This window comes from Prionailurus bengalensis, chromosome X (assembly GCF_016509475.1).
Source record: "Prionailurus bengalensis isolate Pbe53 chromosome X, Fcat_Pben_1.1_paternal_pri, whole genome shotgun sequence".
Classification (NCBI taxonomy): Eukaryota; Metazoa; Chordata; class Mammalia; order Carnivora; family Felidae; genus Prionailurus; species Prionailurus bengalensis.
This window is the reverse complement of record NC_057361.1, coordinates 2,216,756-2,232,906: the sequence shown is the minus strand read 5'-3', so window position 1 is coordinate 2,232,906 and position 16,151 is coordinate 2,216,756.

The following is a 16,151-nucleotide window of genomic DNA, read 5'->3' as shown; positions in this document are numbered from 1 at the left end:
GATTAAGCATTAATCCAACGGCGTTCCAGAATGCAAGAGTGGGAGTTGTGTCGATTTATAAATTTCAGTCCAGAAAAGCACCCTAATTACGAGACGCTATGGATTCGGGGATGCAATTTGGACAACGCCTACAACGTGAAAGTTTAAATCAGTGCTTTATGAACGCATACCTTTGTAGGTAAACACTTAACATCTGAGAATGGTAAGCCTCAGCCCCGAGCTTCGGATGAAGGATGGAATTGGAAGACACAGGAAACACAGGACACAGTGCTCTGAGTCTTGAACATTTTATGTCTTTTTAAAAGGCTCACGAAAACACCGATAACCAGCAAAGGAGTTGAATCAGTAATAACAAATCTCCCAGTGAAAAAACTCATGAAAACAAAACAAAATTTTAAGGTTCATTAAAGCTAGTGACAGGTAGGTCCATTATACTGACTCGTCTAGGCATATTTAGGACACTTATTTGATATATATGATATATATATCATATATCATATATATGATATATATATATAGGAGATATATATATATATATATATCTCCTATATCATATATGTATCCTATCATATATAATCCTAAATATATCACATATATTTCCTATATACCATCTACATAGTCAAGATAATATATTTATTAGCCTTTCTGTGTATTCCTACATTGCAATTTGATAGTAACTCTCAACGAATGAAAGTTGCAAAACTTTTTATTTTTTTAATTTTTTTTTCAACGTTTATTTATTTTTGGGACAGAGAGAGACAGAGCATGAATGGGGGAGGGGCAGAGAGAGAGGGAGACACAGAATCGGAAACAGGCTCCAGGCTCTGAGCCATCAGCCCAGAGCCTGACGCAGGGCTCGAACTCACGGACCGTGAGATCATGACCTGGCTGAAGTCGGACGCTTAACCGACTGCGCCACCCAGGTGCCCCTGCAAAACTTTTTTAAAGGTAAAAGACAACGCATTAGCAAGGCTGGAAGAGAAAACAGAACGAGGGAATTGGAAGACAATACCCAAATGTGGTGTGCAGAAAAACCTTCCTTTAGTTTTTTTAATGTTTATTTATGTTTTGAGAGAGACAGAGACAGAGTGTGAGTGGGGGAGGGGCAGAAAGAGAGGGAGACACAGAATCCAAAACAGGCTCCAGGCTCTGAGCTGTCAGCACAGAGCCCCCATGAGGGTCTCGAACTCATAAGCTGTGAGATCATGACCCGAGCCAAAGTTTAACCGACTGAGCCCCCCCGGAGATCCAGAAAGACGTTCCTAACTCAGGTGGGAAAGTGAACTCGAGAGAAAGGGGAGCTCATTAATCCCCAAAAGCAAGTAGGAAGCCAGGATCCTTGTAAATGCAGAGTGAAGGGGAGAGATACTTCTGGGACCTGCAGAACCATGAGTCCTTGGACCCATCAATGAAGCAGGCTCAGGCAAACCAAATACCAACATTGCATACCGGGCCGCCACTCAGCAGAGCTGAAATTTGACAAGATACAGGATGAAGTCCTTAGGACGGATGGCTGACCCAGAGTGCAGAGTCAGCTCCCAGCAGCTGAAGGGCACAGAGACAACAAAGTCCAGGTGACCCTTCCAGCCTTCCAACAGCCTTACAAAACAATCCAACTTCCCCCAAATTATCTGCTATGTCACCTGGAACCCACCCATTTATGTTGGGACATGGCTTGACTGTTTATCAGGTTTGGAGCCCCTTTGGTCATTTTGCATTCTGCAGGGGAGAAATCTCCATCTATGGGAAGGTCAGTGCAATGACTCTCGGACGCTTGGTGGCTATGTAGTTACAGAGCTTACACCCATCCCATCTCCTGGCTCCTGAAATACTCCACAAAGATCCACAAGTGTCTGCCCACCCTACATCTCAACTCCAGCCACACACAGGTGCCTAGGAGCTCCCCATACATGGAAGACACTGGACACCAACAAGGTCATCTTTTGACCTTGAGCTCTGGCTAAATGTTCAAGATGAACGTTAACACCAAAAGACCACTTTGACTGCACCCAAGAGAAATGATGTAAATTTACAGTGATGTAAATATAGGAAACCACACAGAAAGGCTACTGATCAAAGAATCTCCAACCCAGAAAGATAACAATCTCCAGGTTATTCTACTCGAGCAGTGAAATTAAATATTCACAAAAATATGATACTTCCCGTGGAATTTGATAAAACACTAACATGTTACTGACAGCTTTTTAATGTCTCAATGAACTAATAATGTAGGAAGGACTTTTTCAGAGAGAGCATAAAATTATATAAAATCATACATTCACCCTTGAAACTTCAAAATGCTCGAGAGAGAAAATCAAATACACTCATTTGTATTCCTCCTATTTTGTAGTGTTGATCCCGGCAGAATAGTTTACAGTAAACAATTGACTTGAAGTAGCTATATAGTAATTGGTTTATACATCAGTAAGTACCAACCACATTTTCAATGGGCAAGTCTTACATTATGGATAAAGGCATAGGGTGCACAGATTTTTTTCAGGTGTTTGTCAAGGTGTTTATAATATCCTTGCAGGCAAGATGAAGAAATCTGAGTTAAATGACAATACAAATAGTCAGACCCCCTTACACAGAGCATAGATTAATTTAATAAGGGTATGCATGAAGTTGATAAGTATGAATTAATTTGATGATAAAGTCATTTGCCCATTTTGAGGGTACTTTTTTCCCAATCAGGATGATGATCTTCAACATATTTTTTGGAAAATCAAATTCTCAAATGAAACACAATAAACTGGGTTAATTAGTAGTACAATTAAGCTAATAAAATAAAGGTCCTATGTATACCTGTATTGTAAAAGTGCATTTCTATGTTTTTCAGAATGTTAAAAGTCATTTTATTAATCTTGTTTTGTCCTTGGTGCCAAGCACATGTCAAACATATCATAGATGTTGGAAAGACAAAATGGAGGAGGAAGGAAGGAAGGGAGGGAGGAAGGAAGGGAGGGAGGGATGAAGGAAAGAAGGAAGGAAAGAAGGAAGGAAGGAAGGAAGCAGGAAGGAGGAAGGAAGGAAAGAAGGAAGGAAGGAAGGAAGGAAGGAAGGAAGGAAGGAAGCAGGAAGGAGGAAGGAAGGAAGGAAGGAAGGAAGGAAGGAAGGAGGGAAGGAAGGAGAAAGGAAGGAAGGAAAGAGGGAAGGAGGGAAGGAAGGAAGGAAGGAAGGAAGGAAGGAAGGAAGGAAGGAGGAAGGAGGAAGGAAGGAGGAAGGAAGGAAGGAAGGAAGGAAGGAAGGAGGAAGGAAGGAAGGAAGGAAGGAAGGAAGGAAGGAAGGAAGGAAGGAAAGAGGAAGGGAGAGGGAGTGAAAGAGAAAAGGGATGTTATCTGTTGTCTATGATTATTATTAGCCAATTTTTCATAGACTTCCTTTCAATTGTTGTCACTGATAGTGATAAGCTTTAGAACCACAAGTCAAGAACATTTCATCGGTAGATGCTTGAATGAGTTAAGGCCAATATTTGCATGATATAGTAGTAATTTCCTCTACTTTTTATGGCTCACCAAAAACCTAAATCTAAGTGGAACACAGTGGTGAAATATGACACCCTCCATCACTCAACCCCGCCAAAAATACTTCAAGAAGCAAGATTAAGATTAGCAAACCCTCCAGGAAATTTATGTTTGCCACAGTCCTTCATCAGTAACAGAATATTTGTGATCCTGTTTGGAGCATAATTTACAGAGAAACACGGAGACGCCATCAACATATTAAATTCAGAAGAAATAGCTGCTCTTGTCCCCCCTCCAGACCTCCAGCTGCGTCCCACGATCGCACTCTGATGGATTATTAATTACGATGCCCTCAGCATATTAACTGACGCCACGGGAATATTTGCATTGCAAAGGGCTTGTTTGCAAAAGGCCTGGAGTCTCTTGACCTTGTGGCCAAAGTCGACAAGAACCTTCCTCGTCTCTAGCGGGTTAACACATGGATAATGAATAAGGATCAACTGCAGCCCAAAGAAGGTGAAATTGAAGATACCCCAGGAGGAGGGTATGGAAGGACTCAGCACAGCGCAGAAGCTGGTCAGTGTGCAACACTGTTATCACATCCCAGAGTGGGCCGCATGCCGGGCACCCAGCCCAAGTGGGACACCACCATCCTGTGGGATCTCTGTCCTCCGTGAGTTCACCATCAACGCCAGTAACAGAAGCAATGCGTGATCATGTGAATCACGCAATCCCCCTGTAGAACTGAGGACATCACTGGGACATGCTACCTACGTTTTGAAAGCCCTCGTTAGCAGTGTTGTCGATTTTTCCTGTGAAACAGACGCTGTCCTTCCAACGGCTGAGCTCTATCAGTGCCGGGCATCGTTACAAAGCCACAGATATGTCTCATCTCTAAAGAGGTCTGGGAGTGTCATGAAAACTGATTTCTCTGTGTCCTAATCTTTGTGTGATTCTTTTTTCTTTTTTTTTCTGACTCACATTCCTTGGTTTGAACGCCATACAGATCTGGTGTCTCAAGAGCCCCCTTGTCTTGGAGTGAGATATGCGGGCATTGCAGAAAGGTATTCCAACGAATTCCAGGATTTAGATTTATGCTACAGAGCAGTGGTTCTCAACGGGGATAATTTTACCCCCCAATAGAAGAGTCAGGTTAAAGGCAGTTTTACATAAAAACAAATACTGTCACCGGGGCGCCTGGGTGGTGCAGTTGGTTAAGTGTCCGGCTTGGGCTCAGGTCATGATCTCCTAGTTCGTGAGTTGAACCCCTGCATCAGGCTCTGTGCTGACAGCTCAGAGCCTGGAGCCTGTTTCCGATTCTGTGTCTCCCTCTCTCTCTGCCCCTCCCCCGTTCATGCTCTGTCTCTCTCTGCCCCAAAAATAAATAAACGTTCAAAAAAAACAAAAAACAAAAAACAAATATTGTCACCAAAAAAAAAAAAAAAAAGAATTGGGGAGTTGGTCACGGCATCTACAGAAAGACACCGGTGTTGAGGAAGCCTGACACAGAATTGGCATATCCCATTGGAGAAGGGTAATTTATCTTCTTTAATATTATATGTTGGTACATTTATTACTGCACTGAGAGTTCTCTTATTGGGGAAGAATTTAGAACGGGGAAGCCAGATACACCTGGCTCTCTCTGGAGTGGTATTTCCTCCTTGGTGGAATGGGAATGATTGTATTTCTGTTAGACGATGGAAGTGTACTAATGAGCCATGATAACGAGCAAGGAGAGGGTATGTTCCTGATGTATAATTCATGTGCTTAAAAGGATGCTTATGTAATATACTATATCATAGCAATTTACCACAGACCACTTCCATCCTTCCAAATCTTAGAGCATGAAAATAAGACTCTTAAAGCATATTTTGGGTCTCAAACGAGATCAGTCACGTGGCCGTCTCCACAAAATGACTCTGTCTTTGAACGCATGAAAGAAGAAACCAGACAGCTCCAGGGAATAAGTTAATTTAGCAGATTTCCGTTATCTATGCACAAAACTACGATTAATAAAAAAAATAAATGATAGTATTAAATCCTACAGAGTACTAAATCCTATTGATTAAAAATAATGAAATGCATTAACGAAACGTTTATTAACACAGAAAAGCGACCTGTATAGTGTAGGTCACAGTTTCCTGTGGCCCAAGGATGATGATTTTATTACGTTCCAATTTCCTGGGGCCCCGATGAGATTATGACCTTGTGCATATAAACTCTCCCATGTACGTGGCAGGAAATAAGCTTTTCCAGTGGCTCTCTGAGCACGCATGGTCATTTCTGCGGCTCCGTATGAATGGTCGAATCCTCAGTCTGATTGATAAGCATCTGATGCACAGCGGATTCTCTCCTTTCCCACTTTCCCTTGATATTTGGAAACAGCACAACTAAACCTTGGGACTGTTGGCTAATTCCAACTGGCGAGGCCCAAGAAAGTAACATTAGGTAAGACAGATTCTCAGAACGCCGTCCCCTGGCATATGTACAACTTCCCCAATGTACTCAAGCAAAAACTTATCCAGGGACCACTCAAAAGGGATTTTGCAGACATAATTAAGGTCCCAGATCTGTTGACTTTAAGATACATAGATCGTGCAATTGCACTAACATAAACACATGAACCTTTAAAGGCAGGGAGTTTTGTCTGGCTGGTGGCCTCAGAGAAAGCCAGACACTTGCAGGATGACCAGTATTCGAACATAGAGGACATCGCATGGGAAGCAATGTGGATCTCCTCTAGAGGCTGAGAGAGGTCCCTAGGTGATAGCCAGTGAGCAAGAAAACTTAATCCTATGACTATAAGGAATTAAGTTCTGCCAACAGCAAGGATGACCGTGGATGCAGGTGTATTTCTCTAGACCCATTGGATGAGACCTAAATCCAGCCAACGCCTTCCTGGCAACCTTGGGAAACCACACGCAGACCCTTCGGACCCACAGAAACCCGACGTAGTATTTGGACGTTGCTTTAAGCTAAGTTAGTGACAATTGGTTACATTGCGTTGGAAGCTCTTATACCCTCCCAATGTGACTATCCTGTGTATTACTCAATAAAATTCTTGGGGAAATGATGCCACATTGTTCGAAAGTCTCCACTGAGATAACGTGATTTAAAACATCCCCAAATTATTAGGACACCAAGATTTCAACCAAGAGTTCCAAATACAAAGAAGGCACGCCAGCGACCGAACACTGTTTCTGTAGGTTTTCAATTATTTGCACACAAAGAATTCACTCCTATGGGGACCGGGGCAAGAAAAAATGACCTCTTCCCCGGGAAATGCGTGAATGGTTACCGCTCTGCCTCAAGTTCCAGGCGATAATCGCAGTGGATGTAGCTGAACAAAGTGTAGAGAGCTTCATCTGTAATTATTAAGCATTCCAAGGAAAAGTTCCCGTGTTGCAGCATTCAGTGGGCAGATGAGAGTTTCCAGTGACATGCGCTTCCATAAATCAAACAAATCCCAAGAGTTGGTGGCGTGGTAATGGAGAAACAGACGTGAATTACTGCTTAACAGGAATATTGGATCTTTAAATGAACTGTACGCTCTCATTTTTAATAGGACAAAGCAGTAGCCGGGCATAATAAAAATAATTGAAATGAGGGTCTGGACCCATTAATCTACCGAGAAGTGCGTTAAAGAATAAGTGAGGCAGAAAAACAGCCCAATGTATGTCACAGTGCCCGATAGATGTCATTTGTGCCTAATGGTCTCAGTGGCCATCAATAAAAGAGTGAACAGTATGGAGACTGGAGAATAAAAGTTTAAGACAAATCCCTCCTAGAGGAAAGGCAGGATGAGGAATAGAAAAGGTGATCGATGGAGTTAATGTGCCTCCCATTGCTCTGTCGGGGGGAAGAAAATGGAATCTCGCGTCTACATAACACACATAATTAATGAAGCGACCTACGTCCTTCTGAATGAGGCACGCTCTGTTCTCATCCATCCCGTCATTGATTCCATGTGAGCTTAGGTGCATCATTCCCGGGAGAAACGCCAGCTGAGCACCGGTGAACCTTTGTCTTGGGGTCTGAGAAACTCGTGCCCACCCACCACCTTTGGGGCTTCACAGGCTCCTGGAAGAAGGCAGGTGGGTTTGCCGTCCTATGAGACTCAGTCTAGACATGCAAGGCACGGCATATACTTCTCCGTGTTGCCAGACAGGAGCCCGTATTGGATCACCGGGCAGAGTCAGTGTCTTGTGGGATAACCCCCAACCACGTCATGACTCCTGTGACCCCTAGTCCCCGATTGCCATCGGTTTGGTACATAATAAACTGTCATTTGTTCCACGGGACTGGGTGCATTGACACGACTGAATGATGGTGGGTTGAGTTGTAACACCATCACCTAGAGAAGGAAATGTGTGTCCAAATCAAGGCGGGTCGTCAGCAAAACCGTCTTGCAAAAATGTGGTTCAGGCTCCCCTTCTTCACATGGGTTAAGGAAAATGTATCCGGGTGCAAGGGAGCAGGCTCGAACGTGTCACATCGCCCACAGCCTACCCAAGCTACTCCCAGATGCCTCTCTGTCATGCGTCATGGCCCCAGACTCTCCCGACCAGCACTCTTAGACCTGGTTTTACAGATGGACCCCACGTGAGCATGTAACTTTCTGGAGCGGTCAGCCAGTTGGAATTCTTGGTCCTGGCCTCTCTGCCTTCTCGGAGAGATGTTTGGCCAAGAAAGGGCATCTCTGACTTTCCGATGTGGTTTCCAGTTTGTCGTTTGTGCGGTCAGTTTCTCCTTGTGGTCCAGGAGCAAGCACCATGCTGATCAGTGAGTCTCCTGCAAGGCTGTTTTTCCAGAGCTACGATTTCCTCCCCTAAACATCACAGGGGTCTCTCCTGCGTAACACCTGCTTCCGCTCATATGCCATCAGAATTTATGAGCAGTGAGCCTTTTCACACGAGAAGTGATCCTAGTGTGATACATTACACATTGCACATGCCGTAAAAGCCGACGCACAAAAATATCTTGAAGGGTTAAATCACCAAAAAAAGAAAAAAAAACGATGGGGCACCCGGGTGGCTCAGTGGGTTAAGCATCTGACTTCGGCTCAGGTCATGATCTCACGGTCCGTGGGTTCGAGTCCCGCATCGGGCTCTGTGCTGACAGCTCGGAGCCTGGAGCCTGCTTCGGATTCTGTGTCTCCCTCTCTCTCTGTCCCTCCCCTCCTCATGGTCTGTCTCTCTCTCTTTCAAAAGAATTAAAATTTAAAAAAATTTAAAAAGCAAAAAGCAAAACTAAACCACTGTTGCCCCAGTAAGGCATTTTGCGGAATAAATCCCTAAGGATTCACTGGGGTTTTCTTTTTCCTTGTAAACAAGTCTTTTATTTTTTTTTAATGTATATTTTACGTAGGTAACACACAGTGCAATATTGGTTTCAGAAGCAGAATTCAGTGATGCGTCATTTACCTGCAACCTGCAAAGGTGCTCAACATCACGACCATTAGGAAAATACAAATGAACACCTGAGGTTTCACTCTTCTCATCTATTTCCCTTCTTGTTGAATCAAAAATAAAAGCACGCTGGGCACCTAATCCCTGCCGATGTTACACGTCCCTGAGCACGGCTGGTTCATTTACTTACCTCATGTACTTGGGCATCTGATACTAAAAGGTTCTTTTTTCTTTTCTGAATGTTTATTTATTTATTTATTTATTTTGAGTGACAGAGAGAGAGACAGAGAGAGAGAAAGAGAGAGAAGCGGGGGAGGGGCAGAGAGAGAGACAGGGAGACACAGAGAATCCCAAGCACACTCCAGGCTCTGAGCTGTCAGCGTAGAGCCCGATGTGGGATCCAAACTCACCAACCGTGAGATCTTGACCTGACATGATAACCAGTCAGATGCCTAACTGACTGAGCCACCCAGGTTCCCCTAAAATCTTTAATCAAACAAACTACTAATAAAAGCACACAAACCAAATCTGTACTCACTTTAAAGTGGGTTTTTTTTAATGTCTATTTTTGAGAGAGAAAGAGAGAGAGAGAGAAAAGTTCGTTTTTCCTTGAAAGGCCATTAGAGTATCCTCAAACATACTTGAAACCAGGCTTCCTGATTTAAGAGTGATATCAGCTCCCACACTTAATACACTCGGAGTTTCACTGCAGGGTCTTGAAAATGAAGATATTCACGTGCCGAAAATACACTAATTGCCGGAGACTCAACTAACCAGTGGGTATGAATGGAGTTGGTACATTTTAGCAGCTACTAAAATGTGAGGCCCCTGAAACAGAGCTGGAACGCTGGGTCTCCCGTTCCCCAAATCCTCAAGCTTTCCAGTTCACAACCCTTTCCGGAGCTGAATCGTAAACATGCCCGTGGCTTTGGTTTAGCTGATGAGTTCCTGGCTCTTGCCCTTTCTGGATTTGTCTGCCCGTAATCAGCAGCCTGATGATGGGAAACCCACTGAGCTAAGCAACATAATCCACTCTCAGAAAACTACGCTGATACCTTCCTGAGAACAAGCTGTGCCCCTATGTGTTTGAAGCTGATTTCGTGTACATGCGTGTGTGTTTGTGCGCGCTTAACTCTGTGTGTCGACGTGGCCGAGCCATGGTATGCCCAGACCAAAAACTATATCTGGGTGTGTCTGTGAGGTTGTTTCTGGGTGAGATTAGCATTTGGATGCAAAGATTGAGTGAAGTCAATGGCGCTTCCTCTGGTGGGTGGGCCTTGTCTAATCAGTTGATGGTGGGAGGAGACCAAAACGGTACGGGAAACAAGCTGGGACGTACCATCTCATTCTCTCTTGTCTTTGGACAGAAGGGGCTCAGACTAAATTATGTCACCAGATTTCCTGGGGTTCCACCTTACAGAGGACATATGGTGGGACTTCTCAGTCTCCATAATCACGGATATCTTCAACTGGTGTTGTGTCTTTGGAGAATCCTCAAAATTTATACAAATGTATAACACTACCAATTGTTCAACATATATTACTATACACTATATAATTCTATATCACACCATATAATATTATAATATATTAGAAACAATATAATAATATGATACAAATCATATATGTTTATACTATCATATTATACTAATTATAAATATATTATTGTATAATTATATAAATGTATTATTTATATTATATATAATATATAATGTATATGTAATATACATTATAACATGTTTTGTTTTATATAATTATAAGTTTTAGTGATTTTAATTCTATGACACACAACATAATATATAATCATGTAATTAATTACATAAATAGTTTTATTGTATAGATTATTTTATATGATAATCCACAAATAATATATAAATATTATATACATAATATTAACTATTATATGATATAATATAACATGATATATAATTATATATGATGTGCCATAATTTTATAATGGTTATGTAAAATTATTGTTGCTCTATAATATCTAGTTATATTATATATTGTAGACTATATATTTTATATATTGTATATATAGTGTATTACATATGGGTATATAATTATAATATATAATATTTACATTATATCATATTTATATAACATTACAAAATCACAGAGCAAAAAACCACTCTGTGCCTAAGAAGCTCCATCATTTGTCAACACCTCCCGTAATGTGATCTCTTGGGTTAAAATCATCATTTGACACACTGTTCCAATCCACACTCAGCACGGACGAGTGATTATGTATATCCTATTCCAAGCTCTACGCACGACTACGTGACTCTGAGCTGTGGACATGAGCGCTCAGTAAAGAGTCTTTATGTTGTCCAAGTATTGCCGAAAATTGCCGCTGGGACACATGTCCCTCTTGGAACCCTCTTGGAACTTTCCATGGGCTTTATTCCTCCTTGTACTGGTTCTGAGTAGGCGGTGTGAGGTTTGTAGGTGTGGATTGCACACCTTGTATTGCACGGCTCATATTATAGGAATGGCAAGGACCACAAAGTTTCCTCCTGAGCCCTACTGGAAAAGGGGGGTCATACCTTACCCATCTAGTGACCTCGGTGTGATGTCACAGGACCCACTGCAGGCACAAGACAGAAGAAGGAGTGAGTGACCAAAATAATTCTGCCACCAGCCTGTGAGCTTGCAGGAAAGGGGTCCCTTATGAAACATGGCCTTTCGTAGCCATGTGGATGGAACTGGACAGTGTTATGCTAAGTGAGATAAATCAGGGAGAGAAAGACAGAGACCGTATGCTTTCACTCTTATGTGGATCCTGAGAAACTTAACAGAAGACCATGGGGGAGGGGAAGGAAAAAATGAAAAGAGAGGGAGAGAGCCAAACCATAAGAGACTCTTAAAAATGGAGAATCAACTGAAGGTTGATCCAGGGGTGGGAGGGAGAGAAGGGTGGGGGATGGGCATTGAGGAGGGCACCTGTTGGGATGAACACTGGGTGTTGTGTGGAAACCAATTTGACAATAAATTTCATATTAAAATAAATAAATAAATAAATAAGTAAATATCTTCCTAAAAAAAAAAAGAAAAATAAATAAAGGAAGTTGGGACCCTTGGCCACCAGGCTGATAGGAGTGACAATGAATGGCTAAGGACAGACACTGGAGACACAGAGAACACGGTCACCCTAGCAATTGTTGAAAAGGGGTCTGGAAGCATTCACCACTGCTGGGACAGCCTTCCTCACGTCAGGTGACACTGAGACCATGACTATACAGACACCTACCGCAATATTCCTAATGCTATAATAACCACCAGGAGCAGAAACGGGTGAAACAACGTGTCCACATTCTTCTTAACAACACAGAGAAGGAAGGATGTCTTGGGAGCTCTTGGAAGATCTCCCAGTGGCCAAATCTGGGACACCTGAATAATGATGGGAGTGGATGACACCCATAAAAAATGTAATCCCAGGAGCCCATGCTGATGTAAGTAATTCATGAATTAAGAAATAAATAGTGGAGAAGGGACAGCTCTTCCTTACAGTAGAAACCCAACTGAGAAATGTAAAAGAAATGGCAGAAAGAGGAAAATCGCAACGGTCTTCGCAGGCAAGGAGCACAGAGAGGCTAAAGTAAGTGGTCAACTGTACATTGAGAACTGAGGTAGCTGCACCATCCCAAGGTGCCTCACAGAAATACTTACTACTTACATAAGGAAAAATGGTAACTTTGCAAGAGCAACACCACCTTAACCAAATGATCACAATAAGGCTGATAATGAGATACACAACTCTCTGAGAAGGACCCAACATTACTTCTACAGTAGGGAAATAATAATAAAAATAATAATAATAAATTATGATTACTATTAACATATAACATAATAATAAACTATTCTTTATAATTATTTTCTATTTCCTGTTTATTATATTTCATATTAATGTTAGCTGTGCTTAGCCAACTGGCCAGTGATAAGAGGCTTCCTTCTTTTGTTACTTATTTATTTGTTACATTTTCTTAGTTAAAATTTAAATTTTTAATTAATTTTTTTTTTTATTTTTGAGAGAGAGAAGGAGGGGGAGACAGAGGATCCGTGCTGACAGCAGGGAGTGCGACATGGGGCTTGAACCCCTGAACCATGACATCGTGACCCGAGCCGAAGTCAGACACTCAACCGACTGAGCCACCCAGGGGCCCCGGGTGTCCTTCTTTCAAAGGCACAAGAACCAAAAGATCATCCTAGAGAGATGACCGTCAACCCTTCATCAGCAAGGAGACTTCCTCGTCCTCCTTCTTCCATTAACCCTGTCATTGTTTCCACTTAGCCTGGGATCACTCAAATGGGTAGGAATTGAGAAAAATGAGAAAAGCAGAAGAAAACATTCCCCAGCCAGACGTGTGGAGCAGGGTCCCTGACAGATGCAGGTTGATGATACTGCTGGAGCGGGCTGCAAAGGGCATCACCGTACCCCCCTGGATTCCTCGCTCATTTCCCAGCGATCAGGCTGACGTGTGAAACGTCTTCCCACACCGTGCACAACATGCAAACAAAGCAATCTATGTTGACCACCCTGTCCTTCCGTGTTGCCGTGTGAACTCACAAACACTCCAACTTGGGGAGCACGGCAGCCACACTTGGCTCGGCTACATTTCTCTGTTTTAATCACATACCGAAAGCAGAGCCCCATGCCATGCCAACGCTCTGCTCTCTATGTTCACAGGCCACCTGCTTGCTGTTCGAGATTAAAAGATCAAAATGGGGGCGCCTGGGTGGCTCAGTTGGATAAGCGTCCGACTTTGGCTCGGGTCATGATCTGGCGGTTCGTGAGTTCAAGCCCTGCATCAGGCTCTGTGCTGATGGCTCAGAGCCTGGATCCTGCTTCGGATTCTGTGTCTCCCCCTCTCTCTGTTCCTCCCCCACTTGCACTCTGTCTCTGTCTCTGTCTCTAGAAAATAAAAATAAAGATTAAAAAAATTTTTTAAAAAGATCTAAATGATGCTGGACGTTGGGTTAGCTACTGCACTCTCAGCTCAGCACTGACAAATTGTGAATGTTCCAAGGACAATCGTGCATTGTTTTCTACCATCCTAAACCGAAGGGCTAATTTTCCAGGGACCCGTAGTAACCTGATTGGTGATGCAGAGAGATAGAAAGCCTACATTTCCAGGCACCACAAGACTCCTGAAAGCATGCTCAGTAAAGAAAATCAGGACATGGATGTTCCCAAGATGTTCTTCCTGTGCCACCTAATTGATCAGGAGTCCATCCACAGAAGCAGCCGGGAATATTTCTCAGCCTTACATCCCACAGAGCTTACGTTTTGAGGTCCTCAGGATAAGAGGGAACCACCTGAATGTGTTCTCACTGGAAGCAAAGAGAATGGAAAACACATACTGAACTTTGGTAACGAAGGTACCAGGAATAAAATTCTGTGCACCTTATTCTCGGGTTAGTTTCCCACAGAAGCACACCCTGGACATGAGGATTTTACAACAACTCATTATTTAAGATGAGAGCCCAGGAGACACCAGCCAGCTAGTGTATCTGTCTCCTACAGTCGCTGTAACAAAGGACCACAAAGTTAGAGTCTTAAAAAAACAGGAATTCATCCTGTCCCAGCTCTGGAGACCAGAAATCTGAAATCCAGGCAGGGCAGGACCACTGAGATCCAGACAGGACAGGACCATACTCCATCCAGAGTCTCCAGGGGAGGCTCCTTCCTGTCTCTTCCAGGTTTGGGGACTCCAGGCGTCCCTGGGCTTGTGGCCACGTCCCTCCCGTCTCTGCCTCTTTCTTCACATGGCTTCTCCTCTGTGTCTGTGTCCCCTCTTCTGTCTCTTCTAAGGGCGTTGTCATTGGTTTTGGACCACCCTAATCCAGTAGGAACTCATTTCAGATAATTACATCTGCAGAGACCCTGTTTCTGAACAAGGTCTCATTCTGAGGTTCCAATGGACCCGAACTTTGAAGAAAACCATCCCGTCCACCAGAAAGAGCGTGGAGTATATCTCTTACAATGGGTGGCCACCAAAAATGTGTGAAAGCCACAGCTCAAAATGCCACTCTTGGGCTCACGACAGTCTGTTTTCTCAAGACTGGATCATTAAAAATTGTCCTCCAGGATCTCATGTCTGCCTTCCAGTAGAAACGTTTGCTGAAGATAAATTCGTAACTTCATTTGATTTTCCACCTCTTTTTCCATGTTCTCACTCTTCTCCCCAAAGTCATGCTTTTCACAGAAACAGTGACTCCAGCATGCTTTTGCTGTTTTGTGACTGTTTCTGTGCCTTCCATCATCAGGAGAACACTATCACGGCCGCGGCTCATGAAAGATGCAATTTTAATCAGTTGTTCCTGTGCTGATGTCTTCTACGGGGAGACAAGGAGAAAAATACACTATCGAGTGCTGATGGAAGATGAGTCCTTAGAATGCCCTGTGCCTCTCTTCATATGACGCTAAGGACACAAAGAGCCCAATAAGAAGAAACCACATTGGTTGTCTATCAACCTCCAACATCCAACAGTTGGCTGCTTGATTGAATGGTTTGCATTTCATGTATTTACCCGTGGTAGTATCTCATCAAGACAACTTGCAAATGGAAAACCAACATAAAAACACCCTGGTGCACAAATTGTTGAGCACGAGAGCTTCCGTCAACCATCTCAGAAACATGGAGCATCGGCACTGAGTGCTGGCGGTGTTCTCTAACGCTGCCTTCAACTTCACCCTTCATGCTTACAGAGCTTAGCACACAGAGTACCTGAAATCCAAGTTGTATTCTTCACCATGGGTCTGGAGCCGGAAAGAAGAAAGCAAATGACTGCAGAGACTACTCCTGGCTCCCTTGTACACCCATCGATCCATTTAGTAAACAAACACACGCCCGCAACTCCAGTGAACAAATGTGGTGAGGTCTCCTGAAGGCTTTACAGAGCTTAGCGTATGCCTCATTTATGAAAGCCAACTGAAAACGGCAAATATTAAGAACAACTCCTCAGGAGTAGAGAGCTGGTCGTAAGAGATGATGCGACCTCCCCGAAGGAGACGGCCTCCTTCCAAGGACCCTCCCGTGTCCCACCGTACACTTGGTGATTGTTCGCACAGAATATCCCACTCCCTCCTTACAACAACCCATGAGCTGTGCTTTATTATTTCTACTTTGAGAAAAGAAGTCATGAAGGCTCCAGTTTTTTGAAGTAATGTCCTCACGATCCCATGAGCTGAGACACAAGCCCAGGCTGTCTGAACCGGAATTGCAATATCTATTTCTTCATGACAGGTATGTGGCGTCCTTTTCCAGCGAAATTTTAA